At 40.5% G+C, this 15,888-nt stretch overlaps 1 protein-coding gene across 2 annotated transcripts in view; it reads right to left on the bottom strand.

Moving 5' to 3' along the window:
- Lrrc8b (leucine rich repeat containing 8 VRAC subunit B) overlaps positions 1-15,600 on the bottom strand; it is a 66,437-nt gene extending 50,837 nt beyond the window's left edge. For both annotated transcript variants that reach the window (XM_027935246.3, XM_071618029.1), the window contains exon 1: positions 15,448-15,600. The gene's annotated coding sequence lies outside the window, so the exon portion shown is untranslated. The remainder of the gene's footprint in view (positions 1-15,447) is intronic.
- Between the last annotated feature and the right edge of the window lie 288 nt (positions 15,601-15,888).

Genomic DNA, 15,888 nt, shown 5'->3' with positions numbered 1-15,888 from the left:
AACACAACCTCTGTTCTCCCAGCCTGAAACCTATCCAGTACATCCACAGTTTTCTAGCCTCCTGGAAGATAATGAGCTGCACAGAGGGACTACCTGGTTTCAGTACACCTTGCCTGTGCAAAAGGAGCCTTCACTCTTCTCAAAGATCAACCACTATTTCTCCAAATCCTGTTTCATTTCCTGTCAGAAAACATTCACATTTAGGAGTGATGTGGTATTTAAGGTTGTGGTTAATGCCATGTATTCTCACTCTGGTAAACTAATACACAAGTGAGGATTTCATGGAGAACAAAATCCATTCCTTCCCTGAAAAAGGATTTGAAGATAAGAAGTTATAATAAAATTAGTAAAATCTCAGTAAACATAGTTGACTTAATTATCATAGGATAAAAGGAAATATTTAATCCTATGACATTTTCTCCCTCAAATATTTTTTATATTACTCTCCTCTATTCCATCTCATGGCCCCCAACATGATCTCACTCACCTCCATCACATCCTTCATACAGCTGCCATTTTTATTGTCCCTAAACAACTTTGTCACCACCCTCTACTTCAAAAACTTCCTGGACCATTCCCAGTCAAGCCCTATGCTGTTTACTGGTCTAAAACTGCACCTCCAAGCCCACCCCAGGCAGAGGCTGAGCCAAAGTCAATACGTGTGTCCCAAATCCCACTCCTCTGCTCTCCTTCATTCATGCCACCAAGAGGAAAAACTGACCTGGGCAGGGAGAAATACTCCATGTGGGTATTTTTTTTAAAAAAATTCTAAGTGTGGCATTCATTCCAAGTATAATTCAAATCAGTGATAGAGCCACCACAGCAAATAACAAAGTTGACAAATATGGGTTCATCAGGTAAAAAGAAGCCAAATAGATAAAGTTAGAAGAATTTAGACCTGGAAGGAAGTTTAGGACCTCATAACATAATACAATAGGCCAATGAATCAATCAGCCTGTTTAGGTCTAAAAATTTGAATTGTGGACAATGACTTTATATTCTAAAATATACTTGTTATTTTAGATTGTATATTCAATCTAAACAGAAAAATATAAGCAATACAAAACTTAAAAATAATGATAAGTTTCAAAATAATTATACAGAAAGTAGAACTGAGTAACTGAGATGCTTTATTTAATCTTTGGGAAGTTCACTAGGGATATCTAGGAATATAATAAAGAGGTAATATATGAAAGAATGAATATGCATGTAGAAGGTTAAACACTAGGTAATTCCTGTATCTTATGGATGTCATTAATTTTCACAATATTTTAATGTAATTCTAAAGCAAATACAAAATAAGCATGCATTAATTGACTACTTATTTTTTTAAAATTAAAAGAAAATCTACCACAAGTTAAATGCCTTGAAAAGGGGGAACTTCTAAGGTGGCAAATCTTCTCTAGTGAAAGATTAAGTTGAATGGTGCAAATTCGAGCAATAGAATTAATGACTGGTAGCCAGGCAAGATGGCACATGCATGTAATCCCAGTGAATTATGAGGCTGAGGCAGTGGACCATAAGTTCAAAGCTAACCTCAGCACTTAGGTGAGGCCAAGTTTCAAAAGAAAAAGAACTGAAGATGTAGCTCGGTGGTAGAGTGCCCCTGGAGATCAATCCCCAGTACCAAAAATAAAAATAGGAGAGGGGAGGGAGAGAGGGAAAGAGGGGGGAAGGGGAGAGGGAGGGAGGGAGGGAGGGGGAGAGGGAGAGGGAGGGAGAGAGAGAGAGGGAGAGAGGGGGAGAGAGAGAGAGAGAGAGAGAGAGAGAGAGAGAGAGAGAGAGAGAGAGGGAGGGAGGGAGGGAGGGAGGGAGGGAGGGGGAGGGAGGATTGATAAGCTTTAAAAATGTCCAATATACCCTTTTATGTAATATGCTTCAGCAGAAACATAGGTTCTTTGCAGTGTATTGACTATTATTATGGTGCTAATTTTTCTACCACATCCTCTTCATATGCTCCTATTGATCTTTCTTCACCTTCATGATTCCTGGGTCTCAGAGAAAGGAGTGGTGAAGTGTAGGAAAATGGGAATAGCACGATCCAAATCAGCCCATAGTTCCAGTACCCCTCCCAGTTGGGCTGGTCTGGTTCTGCCACCAATAAAGAATGCCTGAAAGAGCTAGATCCCTTTTCAGCATTATAAACCATGCAGGAGATGCTTACTACATCTGCTTTGTTCTCTATTTCTGTGCTGCCTATTACCATAGTAACAAGGCACACAGATGAAAAAGTAGGCTAGAAATTCCAAAAAATGGGGGTGGGGAGAGAAATATAGGGGAAAGGGCCTTTCACTGATTGAGAGAAAAGGTAAGAATTTCTTCGATTAGAGTCATCAGTGAATTAAGGGGGGGGGGGGAGAAGAAAAAAGAAAAAAAAATATGAGGTTTTCTTTGCATTTATAAGAATAACAACAAAAAAAAATAAGTCTAAAAGCTCAATAAATATCAATGTTTAGAGGAAGTAGACTTGCTAGAATTCTGAGATTTTAAAATTAGAAGTATTTTACTAGAAAATCTTGAAGATGCAAATTAAAATCTTTGAATAGCAGCTACTTTGGGAAATCATGATTTAATTCCACAGTGTGGATGATTACTACTTAACAATTTGAGTTATTTTGTAATAGGAAGAGTTGAGACATCTTTAGGAAGTCTGGTTGGAAAGATAAGTTGCTACAATGAATATTTTCCTGACAGTGACTAAGTTTATCTCCAAGTTGTATCAAATGTCTCCAGAGGAAACTGCTGGGTAGGGAGGATTTTTGATTCACTCTAAGACAATCACTGCCTCTGTAGAAAGAGGGACAACACTTTTCCCATCTCTTGTCATTCTGCTATCTGTACAAAGACCTTGAAAGTCATAGCATTCCCTACCCATTCCTTAAAACCATGGAGTGCCAAGTTTCAGCCATGAGGAAAGAGAAGTATTCCCACTTCTAGTTCTCCATTTCTTGGCATTTTTCTTTCTTGCCATTAGCCTGATATTTTGTTTATATTTTAGTAAATGGGAAAAGAGCCACCCAAACCATCCCCCACTTGGGGGAGTTTTACTCTACATAAAATGATGCACATCCCAGGTCATTCAGGCTGCTACAGAAAAATGTCATAAATGGGGTAGTCTGTAAACAACAAATGTTCATTTCTCACAGTCCTAGGACCTGGGAAGTCCCTATCAAAGCCCTGGCAGATTTGGTGTCTGGTGAGGACTCACTCCTTACAGTGATTCCTCTCTGTTTCTTCACATGGAGGAAGGGGCAAACAAGCTCCTTTGGATCTTGCTATGATTTGGAAATGATCTGGGTGCTCCCCTAAGGCCCCCATGGTAAAGGCTTGGTCCACAGGGTGGCAGTATTGGGAAGTGGTGGAACCTTGAAGAGGTATGGCCTGGTGGAGACCATTAGGTCACTGGGGGTGTGAAGTAGATCTTATGCCACCCTTTGGTAGTTCAGTAGAAAGCCTGGCTCCTTCTGCTCCTTCTGCCTCCAGGCTAGAGTTGTGATCCTTTCTTTGTACATGTTCAAACATCCAAAATGGAGCCAAAGCCTGGGCTATGTTGTGTGGACTTTCAGCCATCAAAACAATGTGCTAAACAAACCTCTTTTCTTTAGGAAAATTCCTGTTTCAGGCATTTTGTTGTAGTGATAGAAAACTGGCTAATGCAAGCCTTTGTTTTATATGGCACCAGTATCATTCATGAGGACTCCACCCTCAAGAGCCAGTCACTTCCCAAGGCCTCACCTCTCAACACTATCGCCTTAGGGGTTAGGTTCCTACCCATAAATCTTGAGAAGGACACCAACATTCAGGCTATAACAGAACATAAGAAATAGGAGCTGCTTTAGAGACTATAATTGTTTTAATTTCTGTCAACAAAGGTCAAATTCACTGACCCCCAATCTTTACAGAATGTAATGCTTTAGCTACTTACACATTTTAATGAACAAAGCAGTGGAAAACTCTCTGGAAATCTTAGGTCCTTGATTTAACCACTAAATAGTCATGACATTGTAGACATTTTTTACTTTGCCTTTCTCAACCTTAATGTCTTATCAGTAAAAAGAAATGACAGAACTAGAACAGAGGCATGAATGTGGAGAGGGTTTCTAAGGATGATTTCAAGGCATGTTAAAACTGTATGCATGTGATTACATGTACATTCTGGAAAAGATCCTCAAGGATACCTAATAGGAATACTACTCAAAAATCCATCTACTCTGTCGGATCTCTTCCACATAACTCCAGCATACCATGACTTGAATCAACTTACCCGACCCAAAGTCTTAGAATCAGAATCAGGTGAGCATCACATGAAGGACTTCTCACAAATGTCCCCCAGGAATGCTGTCCCTGGCCACCCAGCTAATTCCTACCACTAATCACTCTCCAGTCCTTCATGCTGCTTTATTTTTCTTCATACCATCTATTATATGACATTATCCCTTGCATTTGCTTATTGCCTAGCTTCCCTCCCCTAGGATGTTCAGTGCATAAACAAAGGATTTTTTCTGTTCTTCATCATTGGATTTATTAGTCCCAGTACCTGATGATGCCTGGCATATATTAAGTGTTCAAAAACAAAAACTATTGAATAATTAATACACACACACACACACACACACACACACACACACATTAAATGAAACACATCAGAACAAAGACTCAAATATGATTATTTTTCTTTTTAAAAAATCTGGGTTCTGCTATGAGCCACACTTTCTACTAGGCATTTTACAAATATATCTGTTTCACTTCATTTTCATATTATTTCTTTCAGTCAAGTTTCCCAATTGTGAGAGCCTTTTATAAAATAATACATCTGTGAAAAGGAGTCAGGCACTATATTGTAGAAAAAGCTGCTTTATCTAGATTTGAATACCAGATCTGCCACTAAGTGTGAGGTTTGCTAAGCAAAGCTACATGTCCCCATTTGTATCATAGGGGTATAATACTTGCTCCATGTATTACAAGTTATCATGAGCATAAATGTGAGAAACAAAAAACTTGAGTGTGTTAGAAGTGACACGATGTAATAGATGATGTCGTGTAGGTTCCTATAAAGTGTTTCAGGAAAGACTTGCTATAAGCTGTTGAGAGAAAGCAAAAGAGCAGGGACAGTTGCACCATATCCTCTCATGGAGGGCCAGAGCCTCCAGAAAAACTTGGAGTAACTGGGAGGTTTCCAAAGAAAGGCTTTCCACTCAACAGGACAACAACCAGGTCAACTGCAAACTATGCTCAACTCCTCTCAGATTGCATTTTTCCACCAAGAAAAATAAATGTCTCGTCTAACCTGGAGCCAAATATTTTTACATGTTACAATTTATAGACTCCTTTTGGGAAGAAATTAGCATTCTTAATAAAATCTTAAGCATTTTTTCCAATAGGATTAATAATTGTTCTTAAAAAACAGTTATCTGTTAACCCAGCTATCAGTTAAGAGTTTGGTGATTTTTTTGGGGGGGAGGGGGTACCGGGGATTGAACTCAGGGTATTCATACTCTAAGCCACATCCCCACCTCTATTTTATATTTTATTTAGAGACAGAGTCTCACTGAAGTTGCTTAGTGCCTCAAAGTTGCTGAGGCTGGCTTTGAACTTGTGATTGTCCTGTCTCAGCCTCCCAAGCCACTGGGATTATAGGTGTGCAACCACAACACCTGGCATGTTTGATGATCTTTAACTGAAGTTCTTTTTCTGTAACAGTGAGTATCAAAAATATGTACAGAATAATTTCTGTCTGTTCTAGGAGAGTTTGTACATGTGTTCTTAAAATGGATGATGGTGATAAAACACTTTGTTATCCATTGTGTATAATGAAAAGAGTAACGTAATCTAACCATGCTTTTTCCCTACTGAATGCCCCTGCCTACCAAAAGGAAATACTTAAATTGATATATATGTGGGGACATTTTACCCTTTAGAGTTGATAGCTAGGTTGAGAAGTGTTATTTTTGTCTGTTTTAGCATTCAAATGTGCAATCTTTAAGTGAGAGTAAGAGATTTGGAGGTATGTTGTAGTAGGAAAATGTACTACAATGGAACATACTTTCAAATCATAAACTAACACTTGCCTAACAGCATGTCCTTCAAAATACCTGATGCATGGTCTTCCTTTTTCCCCTTTCAAATTCCTTCTTTTCCCACATTACAAAAGGGCAAACCCTCATTTCTCAGTAGTTGGTTTATAGTGCACTGTCTTGTGGGGAGTGCAAATTTCAGGCCACGGAGCAAAGGGTCATTTTGAAAGACCCATAGGGTTATAGATGTTGAGAAAGTGAAAGACTTCCATGACAGAGAAGCAAATTCTTTCGGGAGTGAGAAGAAAAGTTTCCATTTCTTTCCTTAGAGCAATAATGAAGGAGGACCTAATCAAGTCAGTAGAACACTGAAAACCATTTTTCTGATCAGTCTGTGGTTTAAATGTGAAGTTTCCCCCAAAAGCTCATGTGCTGAAGTCTTAGTTCTCAATGCAGCAATGTTCGGAGGTGGAGATTTGGGGAAGTGATCATGAGAGATCTGACCTCATGGATGGATTCATCTATTGAGGGATTCATGGCTGAATGGACTATTGGAGGATGGTGGAAACTGCAGAGGTGGGGTCTAGTTGGAAGGAGTCAGGTTCTCGGGGGTGTGCCGTTAGGAATTATATCTTGTCCCTGGCTTTCCCCCACCATGCCCTTCTGCAGTGATGTTCTGCCATACCTCATGCTCAAATCTCCTTTAAGTTGTTTTTCTCAGGTATTCTGTCATAGCAATAAAGCTGACTAATAGCATATGATCAAGAGTTTAAACTATAGAGTTGAATTTCACTGTTTTATTCCCTAAACTTATTTATGAGGCAAGATTTCTTAAGCACTCCAGTTTTTTTAAGCATTTGTTTATGAAGTCTATCTTATTCTCACAACCAATATTTACCTATGCATAAATAAACTATGTTCAACTCCCTATAACTCTCATTCAAGAGATGTTTTTCCAGTAAAATTTCACCTATGAGTAATAAGCATAAACATTTTTAACATACTTGTTGTTATGGTCAGCTGTATACTAGTAAATCATAGTGCAATCCAAAAGAAATTTTATTTACTATTTAGGGCTTTATTGTCACAAGCACTTAAAAAAATTAACTCTGTGCATATGTGTATGTGTGTGACTAGAGTATAAAAGATACTCAATAGAAAACTTTCAAACAAAAGAATGATATATTGGATTAAGTTTTGAAGACGAAGAGGAATAAATTAGTTCTATGAACAAAAAGAACTATATAAATCTGCTGAGTTTTGTAGAAAAGCTTGTTGTGTTTTTTACATAGATGATGATAAGTAGCAAATCATTTTGACATTTAATTTAGTTTCCACTGGGTTCATTTAAGAGTTTTTTTTTTAAATCAATATTTATATTGTCAGAAATGTCACCATTTACAAATATTTAAACTAATGATGAAAAACTTTAGCTATTAACTTAGAAAATTAGTATAGCACACAGCTTTTCACAATTCTTTAGAGGGTACTCAAAGGAAAATGGAGGTACTGTTTTAAACTCCCTGTAAGCCAAGAAATGACCATCTAAAATTCTGACTTCTAATGGAAAGACAAAGACACAAATTATTTCAGAAAAGTGCAAAAGTTGCCCTCAGCATCCCTTCCAAGTTGCTAAATCTGGAACTCTGAGCCCAGTAAATGTTCAAGAAACACTATCTCACTGATGAAGTATTTTGGCCATTCATCTGATACCTATTAACAGCAGGTATAATATATCTTATTAATTCTAACCTTCCAGGGGATATTCTTTCAAGTCTTGGTCAAATAGGAGTCAAAAGTATGTTATTGAAATAAAGCCCTGGAGTGGGTAATATATATGCTGAATTTCATTCCTAATTCTCTCTAGATATCCACTTATTGCATGTCCACAGTACATTAGGTCTGAAGCTCAGTCCAGGAAGCCCAGCAGATGAACAAAATATATTCTTTATCTTGAAGGAACACTCAGGAGGAAATGGAGGTGTTCTCTGGCATAGGCTCAAGGATTGGGAAACATGGCTCAAGGCAGCACAGAGGCAAGAGTGAGGGGCTCTCGGGAAGAACAGGCAGAAGGCAGAGTCAGAAATGGACTTTCAGAAGAAGGACGTTTGAACTCAGTCTTGTAAGATGGGCACAGGTTTGACAAGAGGATCCCTGATAAAGGAAGGAATACAACAACCAGGGAGTGAAGCCATTTGGCTACCTAGAACCTTTTCCCTTGTACTGCAAATAGTTCAGGATGGCTCAGTATGGGGCTATAACTGTATCCATGGTATATGCACTGGGGATGAAGAAATGACAGAGTAGCAAAAGGTGAAAGCGAGGAGTTACTGAAGCCATATGGAGAGACTTTATTATATGATATACTGCTGCACTCGGGCTTGCTCCTTGTAGCAAAGGGCACCATCCCAAAGCATGACTTTAGGATGAGATTTGCCTTTTAGAGATTACTGCAGTGTAGACAACAATTTTATGGTTGGAGGAAGGAAGATAGGCAAGACTACAAACTACACTATCAGCCAAAAGACAATTATTCATGCTCCTAGAAAAGCCTCAGGCAGCAAAAAAGAGGCTGGGTGGTGAAGGGAGGACCTGAGGGATGTGTCTCTAGACTCATTAGTTACCAATAATATAAAGCAGGGGTATAGAAGAGAAGAGGCAAGGAGAAGCCCAGGGTGAGCTAGTTCTGGGTTAGATAATTGAGTAAATAGAATTGCTATTTGCAAAAATACAGCACCTCCAGGAGAACAGCCAATTACCAGCAAAGAATGATACAGCTCTCTTTCTCAGATGTTTCTACTTGGTGTATCAAAAAAGTATCTGTATTTAAAGTTTGCCAGTATAGCACAAATACATTGTAAGAGAATTCAATTATTCCTGAATTATGTAGCTCTTTCCACAGTATGATACTGCAAAGTTATATATTAGATACACTCATTTTAAAGGTGGCTCCAAACATTATGAAATGCTTCCTTTGGAACAGTGGGTCCCTGACTGGGGGCAGGCTCATCTCATGTCTTAGTGCATTTTAAACCACATTCCTCATTTATTTGGTGAAGTAGATGGCACAGGTATTAACATCCTTTATGACCTGTGAGGTAAAATTACTTGCACCCTATTACATGTAGTAGTTTGTAAGCCCACTGCAGAGCAGGTCAACAAAAGGGACCAAGTCTTTGTTTTCTTGGAATTTATCTGCTGGTGGAGGTGAAAGGAAAGGTGTGGTTACATTACCTAAGGTAGCTAGGAAAGGGACAGCTAAGATCACATTTGAGTAGGCACTTCATCAAGGAGAAGGAAGTAGTAGGCACATACATAAGAGAAGAGCTTTCCAGGCAAAGGGAACTGCATCTGAGAAGTTCCCAGGTAGGAGCAAAGCTTGATGTACCCATTGGGGAGGAATTCTAAATGCTGGGACAAATGCAGAGCAAGAAGTCCAAGTTACAAGGGCATTCCTGGGAGGGTGAAGGTGAAAGACTTCTGGCATCTTAGGGCTGCACTGGCACAGCCTGAGTTCCCTTGGGGTAACCTGCAAAACCGACCACTGTGCACAACATGGTGCCTTTGAGAAACTGCATGATGACTCACATTTGGAAGACAAGTCACAGCTCAGTTAAGGACTGCCTATTTCGGTATTGAAATGGGGCCAGGAACAAACTCATTTAGTTTTGCCTAGAGAGATAAACTTTAAAAATCTTTAGATGAACAGAATTCATCTTATTGCATCCACTCTGATCAAGAACTAACCTGCAGTCTGAGGGCTGATGGCTCTGTCCCAAAGGTTCAGTCACGCCATACCACCATTGGTGGGAGACATGGAAGAAGTGCTTCTTCCAAGGCTGTTATAGGGATTTAGAGATGCCACATTTCCCCACAGCCTACCCCCCATTAGCTCAGCTGGATAGGGCAAGGGGAAATGACACCCCCCTGCCAATGGTACACCCCTGCCAAGCTGAGTTCCTATTTACACAAACCTAAAAGTTATAGAGGGATGGGGTGTTAGGCTCCTCATTGGCTTTGAGAAAGGCCATCCTAGGCATAGTAGTCCAGCTGACCCTTTGAAAACATTGCCCATACCTCCCACCCTGGGGTCATTTTCCATTGCTGCTTTATGAGCTACCTATTCTTCTGCAAACTGTCTCTTAACAGTTTTTCCCCATTTGGCTACATGGCTTCAAAATAAATTTGTGAAAGGTGATGCAGATCAACTACTTGATTCTCTCAGTGTGGCACAAACAACACTGTAACAGAACTAAATCATTCCTGAGTTATATAGCCCTTTTCACAGTTTCACATTGCAAAATTATATATTATATGTACTTATTTTAAAGGTGACTCCAAACATTATGATTGCCTCCTTTGGAATAGTGCTGTAAACCTGCAGGCCCCTGCCTGGGGGCAGCTCATCTCATGTCTAAGTTCCTTTTAAACCACAAAACTCCTCATTTAGTTATTGCAGTCACTGGCCAATATTTTGTTCCTTAAGTCACCATTTCCATATGCTTTAACAGCACTTGTATGTCTCCTTCCTAACAACTTTCACAGTGGCAACTTTCATGTGTATGCAGTGATAAATTCTCCTGTCTCTCTCAATATCTTGCAGCCTCCATTAGGGTAGCAATCACATATTCTTGCCTACTGTTGCATCTCTAGAATTTAGCATAATGTCTGACACACAGTCAGTGCTTAATAAATAACTGCTAAAAATACTATGAAACATACTCAATAGTGGTAATGGTTAGTGTCTGGGTATACTAGGCAAAAATCATTCAAATCAAAGATGAGGAAGGAGAAAGCTTGGCTATTCTTGTTTTTGACAAAAGGTATAGAACAATTTTGCTACTATTGGGGTCATAAACTGATTTTGGAGACAATTCTAAAAAGTTTGACTAGAAAGTCAAATACATTCATTTGACTGTGCACAAAGATGACCAATTTTAAAATGTAATTAAAAATAGAGTAAGAGTTGATTTTTTAAAAGTTTCACACAGGTTAGGCCAAATTAAAAAGGAAAAGCAATCATTTCTTTTATCAGGCATGATATTAAGTACTCCATTCCCCCCCCCCCCCACTTAATCCCATCCCAGTTCACAGATAAGGAGATTGAGAATGCACAGTGAGTAAGTGACAGAGCCAGGATTTGCATCTAGGTCTGTTTTATTTCACAAGACATGCTTTTAATCGGAGCCATGTTTTTAAGCTAAGAAATAAATGCTAACAGGGAGTGATAATATGTTATTATCTGTCTCTCAAACACCCCCTCCTCTGCCTCCCATGACAAGGTACAACCCTATAGTCTGGAATCATCACCATTTGGGGCAAATGCCCAAATATTTAAAAAGGATTTGAATGTCAATGATGTTTCATCAGGAAAACAGGATAATTTATAAAAAAATCAATGGGAGGAATATGAACTAGCATTTTGTGTTTGTTAGTTTTTTGTTGCTGAGACCAAAATACCTGACATGAACAACTCAGAGAAGAAAACATTTATTTGGAGCTCACAGTTTCAGAGGTTCAGTCCGTGGTTAGCAGATTCCTTGCTCTGGGCCTGAGGTGGAGCAGAACATCATGGCAGAAGGATAAAGGAGCCAAGGACAAGATATAGTGGAAGGGCATTCCCCACTCACATGACCCACTTCCTCCAGCCATGCCCCATCTGCATGCAGTTGCCTCCCAGTAGTTCATTCAAACTACTTATCTATCAAATGGAATAATCCAGTGATGAGGCTATATCTCCCATAACCTAAATCAATCCACTCTGAACATTATTGTATTGTCTAACTCATGAATCTTTTGGGTACCTCAAGTCAAGAAAAGAGAGATTTAGAATAACTGTGGTGTTTGAATACCCCCAAATTCATTTTATCCTAAGCTTGTGACATCCAGACCATGTTTTTAGTTAGGAATAAGACTGTATGAGTAAAGGACAATATTTCCCAGACTCTGATTCAGGAAGTGAGAAGAGGCACTAGGTACTACACAATGAGATACTATAAGAATATGATGATTTCTAGGAAATTTCCTTAAGAGACCATAGGTTCTTGCCTTTCCCCTCTTCACCACTTTCTTATTTCCTTCTTCTACTATTGAGAACTTGGATGTGATGGCTAAAACTTCACCTTGGATCATGAGGTAGGGGCTCATCTTATGAAAGATCCAATAAAAGAGAATACAGAACTAGGACCCATGTCTAGATCATCTGTTTATAACTTTTACTTTTAATGTGAAAGAGAAACACACATCACTTGGATTAAGCCATTGTTCTTTGTGGTCTTGGTAACTGGTAGTTAAAGCTAACTAATCCAGCAACTAACCCAAAGTGAGGACAGTTCTAGTGCAAACCCATCAGTTTGCAAAGTTCAAACCCTAGGTAAAAGCCTGAAGAACTCCTGGTTCTAAATAAGAATAGTTTTATTTATTTATTTTTTAAAGTATTTTGAAATGCTGAAAATAATTTGACAGAAGAAAATAAAAAAAGTCTGAATATGCTCTCAATTTTGCATATGTGAAAAAGAATCCAAAGGAACATGCTACTTGGCCTTAAAGAATTTGGTCTCCATCAGAGATGCTTAGAGGAAGCTCTCAGTCCCCTGCATGGAGCTGGAAACAGAAGAAAAAGAGAAGCTGTGCACTGGCAGTTTCCATTAAAGTCCTACTGCAGAAGAGTGGGCATTGCAGAAGGAAGCTGTGCAAACGAACACAAGATGAGACAGACAAGAAGAATTACAAAGGACTCTGAAATTGAAGAAGCAGGAGATGAAGTTCAAATATACACAGCCTGGAAAGGGACAAGCAGAATCATGTGACCCATATCAAAGACAGCATAAAGGCCAAAAAGGCAAAAAGGAAAGGTCAAGGTTGAAGCCCTGACAACTCATTTTTTATTCATTTCCTTTACTCTGTTCACAATAGCATTGAAGGAGTAAATTTAAATTGTGTTGCAATTGAGTAGAATCCTAAATGAAAGGAAGTCATAGAACAGGGAGTTTATTATTACCCTTTCTTTGATCGTTCTCAGTGAATGGCAGTGATAAGAATTTAGGAGAAAGATTCAGTGATTGGAGTTAGGCCTAGTTTTATTAAAACTCAATCTTAATGATCCAAAAAAGAAGAATAGACTATCATGTCTACCAAAGGCATTATTTTACACCCCAGCTAAAACTAAGTCACTATCAAGCCATGTAGGAAGTTTAGAGAATAGAGATGAGAAATAAAAATGAAAGAAGGCAATAGCAATAAAGGAAGTCAGCAACATGAAAACAGACATGACACAAATTAGAAGGCATTTTATAAGTGGCTAAATTAATTCTCCACTGTGCTTTGGTTTCCAAAAATTCCTTTTTTCCTTTTGGGTAGGCACAAGTCGAAGTTGTTTGCTGGTACCTCCAGTGCTCTGGAAGTGGGTACAAGCAGTGAGAGATGTTATACTGAAGGCAATGCAAACCATTCCACCAACTGGGGAGTAATATGACATAATCGGAATGTATTAATTTCTAATAACATCACTGGATACTAGAAAGAAGCTGGGGTGGAGAAATAACAATAAAATTTGAAAATTCAACTTGAAAGAGACTAAATGAAAATCAGGCACTGGATTAAATAGGCTATTTTTTTTTTTTTGTATGGTTTGTAGAGAAAAGAGGAACATACATATTTGAAATTTTAAAAAACTTGCTTATATGTAAAACTGGTTAAAGTCAGCATCTTATAAATTTTAAAATATTTCCCCCTTCAACTTCAGAAAGCAAAACACAAAATGACAAATCTCAGGCCCCTACCAGAAAATACCAAAATAGATCAGTCTAAAAAACTCTGGACAACCTAGTATTCTTTTAAAGTTGTATTCATCAGGGCCTTTTATTTTAATTGATGTTGCTGTTTTCATTCTATAGATTACAGTAAACTTAATTCTAACACACCTTTTTTTTTTTCTTTGAAAAGTGGGTATTAAGAAAAGTGCTACAACTCAACTGTGCACCCAATGACAGATTAATCCACTCCACTCCCTGAATGAAGGGCCCTCTTTTAAGCTTAGAGCAGTATCAGACATGTTAGAGCTTATAATCTTAAATCATACAGACCTAATTACCTGGGGGATTAACTGTCATTTACATTCTCTTCAAGAGTGGAGCTGCTGACTAGGAAAGCCAGGGGCCAAGGAAAGTCACCTTGACATCCACAACTCAGACCATTTGGGGTTCTCAGGAGGAGTAACCTGTGCACAGATGGGTACTAGACTCGTTAATTAATTATACTGTTCTTTTCTGTATTTTAGCTGTACACCTAGACTTGGGAGACAGCAGTCTGGTAAAGACACATGCCACTTAATTATTAGTAGTAGAAGCCATAGACAGTTGAAGCGCTGGGACTGGACCCAGGGCCTTGCCCACACTAAGCGTGGTGCTCTACCACTGAGTTACACTCTCAGCTTCTAATTCTTTTCAATACACGCTAAACAAATAACCTATTTTAAATTGATTACATTTTTACAATTTAAAATTTTTTTATGCAAATATGTTTACAGTAGAGGTTTTATGTGTATGTGAGTGTGTGTGTGTGCACACACACTGTTTTAGGCAGGGTGGATTATTCAAGAAAAAACAAAAACAATGGTTTTTGATTTTAAATTTAGTTTTGTCCTTTGGGGGGGGGTGGGGGACAGGCGGTGGAGTATTGAGAGAGAGCCTTTCTGACACAGAGAAAAGTCTTTCACAAATGACATCTGATTAAGGGCAACCTATGGACTTTGGGAAGTCAGTTGAGGACGCAGATTAATGAGCCAACTCTCAGCCTCCTCCCTTCTGCCCTCTCAGCACCTGCTCAACTACAGCTCAGGAGAAAGAAACTCTGAACCTCTCTCTTAATGGGCATCAGTTGCCCCCTACTCCTTCAAACGGAAGAACCACGAATATCACCAAATTACAGACGAATACCAAGTATCCAAAAGCATAAAATGTTTGCCAACAAGCAGCGCCAAGGCAGGGGCAAGTGAAAACAACCAAATGTAGACCCTTTGAGGGAGTTTAACTCATCTGGGGAGAGACCCCAGCCTGAGAAAGCAGAACCTTTTCCCCGGGCGCCCCGACGACTCACACACAGGTGCAGAGCCCAAGTGCTGGGGCAGAGAGGGGATCGACTTGGCGCGGCTGCCCACTCCTCCTGCCCCAAGAGACCCCAGCATCCAGGAGAGGTCCTTTCAGGGGTAACGCTCCCCTCTCTCTCAAAGGCAAGGGAGCAGTGAAGCCCCCACTCGTCTCTCCGGCCGCGCCACCTGCCCACACCCTCGCTTGCAGGTGAGGCACGGACAGGTAACCGCACCTGCTCAGCCAACCCCACCTGCTGCGTCCCCTTACCCTGCCCTCCTCCGCCTTCACCACCTGGGTCGACTCGACTCCTCCTTAGCGAGCCCGGGTGTCACGCTCCGACCTACCTGCGCGACTCCAGCCCCGGGCGCCGGCGCTCTCCGCAGCGTGCGCCCCGCGCCTCTCCGGGCGCGCCGGCGGCGGCCCTGCGCCCGCACTTTCCCGGCTGCCCGGGGCTGCGGACTCAGCGGGAAGCCCCGGCGCTGCCCGGCTCGCCGCCTCCGACCGGCTCCATTGTGACGCGTCGCGTTCCGCCGGCCAATAGGCGAGCGGAGGAGCGAACCGCTGACTAAGTTCGCGGGCGGAGGAGGAGGGGACGGGGCGGAGGCTGGGAGGAGGCAGGGTGGAGGCGGCGGCCGCGGCGGTGGCAGTGGCAGTGGCAGCGGCGGCGGAGGAGAAAAAGGAGGAGGAAGAGGCTGCGGCCGCTTGGGTAGCCGCTCCTGCTGCAAATTTTTCAGCTGCCTGAGCCTGAGTGTTTGCCCGGCTTTGGGACTGCGGGGGCCGGTGAC

The sequence above is a fragment of the Marmota flaviventris genome, chromosome 10 (assembly GCF_047511675.1).
Source record: "Marmota flaviventris isolate mMarFla1 chromosome 10, mMarFla1.hap1, whole genome shotgun sequence".
NCBI lineage: Eukaryota > Metazoa > Chordata > Mammalia > Rodentia > Sciuridae > Marmota > Marmota flaviventris.
The sequence above is the reverse complement of the archived record's forward strand: the minus strand, read 5'-3'. Positions and strand labels throughout refer to the sequence as shown.